Genomic DNA, 4,509 nt, shown 5'->3' with positions numbered 1-4,509 from the left:
ATATGTATGTCCACTTTATTATGTAGGATAGAAGATGTCTTTAGGGTATATATAGGTTTGGGTAAGAAAGAGTGGGGTAAAGAAAGACTCCATCCAAGATTGTGGATCTTGACTCCGTTGGCGATTCAACTTGATCTTTGAAGTCTTGAGTTGATGCTTTATCCTTCTTTGACGTGGTTGGTCTTCTTTGGCCTTTCTTCTTGGAGTTGCCATCCGAGTTAAGGACATATGGTTAAGATATATGTGGTAAGATAGACTACATGATATAGGTCAAAATCTGGTTTGATGTCAGGTGGCGGTTGATAGATTATGCAATCCATTAAGACTTTATTGATTGGGTAAGTTATATAACTTGTTATATAGATCGAGTTGTTGTGTATGGCCAAGTTGATATAAGTCTCCAAATTAGGCTTAAGTGATTTAGGAGTATGGCCTTATCCTTTGTACCAGCATTAAGTAACACACACTAGATTAGATCGTATTAGATTAAGTAGGAGCTAGATTAGATTGAATATGACTAGATTAGACTAGTTTAGGTTAAATAGATCTACTAGGGTAGGATAAATATTATTAGGATATGTTAGAATCTTTAGAAGTTAGTTAGATTTATTAGGACCAGATAAAATCTTTTTAAGGTAAGATGAATCTATTAAGGTAATAGAATATCCTTTAATATAAGATGGATCTATTACACAAGATTGAATCTAGGTTAGATTGGTATTACTAGTTTGACTAAATAAGATCTAATTAAGTTGCATTAGATCATGGCTGTTTAATCTAGGGTGGATAAGTATGCTTATTAGGATAAGATGAATCTTTTGAGGTCAGTTAGATCTATTAGGCTGAGATAAAATCTTTTCAAGATAAGATGAGTATCTTTTTAGGATAAGATGGATTATATGATGTAGGTAGGTTAAAATCTCCTCAAGATAAGATAAATCTATTAAGATAAGAGAAAACCTCTTAAGATAAGATGGATCTATTTACATTAGGATAAGTTAAGACCTTTTGAGATAAGATAGATCTATGAGTGTAGGATAGAATTTCTTTAAGATGAGATGAATCTATTAAGATAGGGGAGAATCTTTTAGGATAAGATGAATTGGTTAGAATGAGATCTTTTAGGATAAGATAAATCTCTTTAAGCTAGATATGTTCCAATGGGATTATCTAAGTTGTCTAGTTATTTTATAAATATATTTTTATACCTATGTGTATATGCAGATGCAATTGTGGACATTACTCCACAACCCATCACATTCAATCAAAGATCCAAATCAGACAAGTATCATAAAAACAAACATTCAAGTGCACAGATAACCATAAAAATAGTTTTGTTTTTGTTTCTAAGAATAGGTCTCCTATTCCTAGAGGTCACTTTAGGCATGGGATTTCAAAGTGTAAAATCCACATTTGTCTTTTAGAAAGAAAAGATAAGAATAATCAGAGTAAGCGGAAATAGATGAGAAAAAGATTAAGATAAGTTTTAGAAAAGAATCAGAGTAGCAAAGGTAAGGTTAATCAGAGTAGAACAGTAGAAGGTGAGACAGGATCAAGGAAAGTATAGAAAGAATCAGAGTAAGGTAAGTAGATAATGGTTGTCCAGTTCTATCTAGGTTTCGTCCTACAGTCAACATTCCTCTGATACCACTTCTGTAACACCCGGATTTTAGGGGTCTAAAACCCGGGGTTAACATAAACACCAGGTATGCTGGGACCAAGTCTCATACATATGATGTATAGTGGCACAGGATCGAATGTCACATCTTTATATATAACAGGAGTTCTATACAAAATAAATAATTACATTATAAGGAGACAACGGTCCAGCAACCCAAAGTTGACTGGGAGACGACGACCTAGACCTCTCACGAACACATCGCAGCATCCTCCATGAGCATCATCCTGCAGTACCTGGTCTTGACCTGTGGTGTATGTGAGACAGCAAGAGTGAGCTCACATACATTCATCGCTCAACAAGTTGTGGGGAATAATGTGCATGAACTCACCAAAGGTGGGAGCTCACGTGAAGTGTAAGGCTTACCAAAGAAGATGGTTAGAGCTGAGCATTGCTTTTAAAGTTGGTCAAAATTTTATTAGCAGTTACTAAGTATAAGTAAATACCAAACCCAATTAAGTAATAGAACAAAAGTAACAACTTCACCTGCGATGCAATGCATATGACAAATTGAATTTAGTTCCATAAATTAATCATGTGAGGGTCCGAGCCGCTCTTGACCGTGAGCACGGCTAGTATACCAGTTTTACACTCTGCAGAGGTTGCGCATCTTTACCCACAAGTCGTGTATCCCATGTCGCCAGGGTTTGCAAGGCCCTTAGACACTTCCGAGGTGAATGGCTAGGGATCCACTACGAGGCCTTTACAAAGTTCCACTAGCTTCCGAAAACCCGCTACAGTTTATAGGAAGATCCAGTACAGGAATCCCTTGCAGGACCGCCATCGCAGCAAAATCCTCCCGAGGGCCTCCCCGCACTGACCTCTCCCCTACTGCCCTTGCCCCTTTCGGGTAAGGTAGTCTTCCACTAGCTTTCCTAATTAATCAGCCAAGGGCGTCCCATTAAACCCTTGTGGTAGCACTGTTTTCCCGGGTGGTCGCTCCATGTTCCAATTAACATAATGATCTCAACATGAACAATAACAACTGATAACAAAAGTGTAACCATGAATAGTGTATCTCCATACCCAAAACCACATATAGCACTAGCAAGTACTACCCAGAAAGTTCAGTGGTAAACAAGGTATAAAGATAGACAAACTAGGGTATCCTATTGGGTCCCATCAAAATTAACCTATGCAGATCATTATGATTAATTAGAACATGAGTGGGTAAAAGAAGTGATCAAGGGCACAACTTGCCTAGGCCTTGAGAATCCAGGTACCAGGATGATCTTCAGATGACTCGTGACCTCGCACTAGTCGTAGCAATACAACAAACAGTGTATAGGCAAGATTAACATTACACCAAACATAAGAACAAAATACACATTATTAATATACATATTAAAATAAGATCATAGGAACAGGATTCATTAATTTTGGAGTTATAGATTTTAAGTTATGAATTTTCAAAGATTTAAGGTGATTATAATATGATTAAATGATAAATAAATTTTCTGACAGAGTTCATGTCAAAACAGTGATTCTAAATGGTAGAGAATATTATTACAAAATTTTAGGAATTGGAATGACTCAATTTGGAGCTAAAATGAATTTTCTATGCATTTTACAAGTTTCTAGATTTGTTTTTGTATTAAAAATGAATTTCTAATATTAATTTCTCTGTTTTTAATACTCTCGGGACTGGGTGTCAAATTCCAGAAAACTCAGGGGCCACGGAGTAAGTTTTCCGTGACACAGTGAATAGTAATAGGTGGACGGCGGGTTTATTTCCCGGAAACCCGAGGACTCTTTAACAAAATGACCCGCGAAGGGGTATCGGCGTTCCAGACCCGTCCGATTAGAAACGGACGCGCCAGATCAGATCTTATCTATTATGAAGCGTTACGCGATGACGTCCCTTGGATCAGAGACCGACGATCCCGATTTTACGAGATCCCGAACCACCGTTGGTCGTCGATCTACCATCCGACGGTCACGACCCAACGCGGCGAAGGGGTATGCTACTTCTAATCTCAGCCGTCGCTGGTGGATCTAACGGTGCACAGCGTTTCCCCCAAACTCCAGCTCGGAACGGCGGCGCCGCCCAAGCCACACGGCGAACCATCGCCGGAGGAAACCCAATCCGACGACCGGGCGCGCTATTCTAGAAATTAAACGGTGCGCCACGTAGCTGAGGATATGGCGAACATGGTAGAAGGGTTATTACCGACAATCCCGGCGTGCAGAGGATCCGGCGACGACGAAGGCGGATCCGCGGCGGAGGATTGAAGTTCGACGAGGAATTGCGCTGCGCTCAGTGGCCTACTTTGCCCGCGAACGACTCGACACCCTTCGAATGGACTTGGAGACGCTCCAAAGCCGATCACCGGGGACCCGACGCCGACGACCACGCGTTTTGGTCACGGCGGCGAACTTGGCCCGAGGAAATCACGACGGCGGTTGGGTGGCTGGCGAGGGGTTGTGACTACCGGTGAGGATGGGAAGGGGGGGTCGCGGAGCTTCGGCTTTATACCCAAGGAACGACCCGCGGCCGTTACACGGAGGCCGAGAATCCATGGTGAGCCATGCGGAGTCCGCGCGGCGCGATCGGCGAAGCTGTTGAAGATGAACCCGACGAGCGGGCCCCGCGGACCAGAGAGAGGGAGGGCAGGCGAGCGCGGGACGAGAGACTGGGCAGGGGCCCCACATGTCAGCGAGAAGGCAGGGAGGAGCGAGCGCGGGAGGATGACAGGTGGGACCCGCGCGTCGGCGCCGTGGTGGAGTGGGCTGCGCGCGGTAACTGTTTAAGTGGGCCGAAATGAGGTATGGCGGCCCATGAGGCTGTTTTCGTTTTATTCTTTTTATTTTCTGTTTTCTTTTCTTCATTT

This window comes from Zea mays, chromosome 2, assembly GCF_902167145.1.
Source record: "Zea mays cultivar B73 chromosome 2, Zm-B73-REFERENCE-NAM-5.0, whole genome shotgun sequence".
Lineage (NCBI taxonomy): Eukaryota > Viridiplantae > Streptophyta > Magnoliopsida > Poales > Poaceae > Zea > Zea mays.
Note: the sequence above shows the minus strand (reverse complement) of the source record.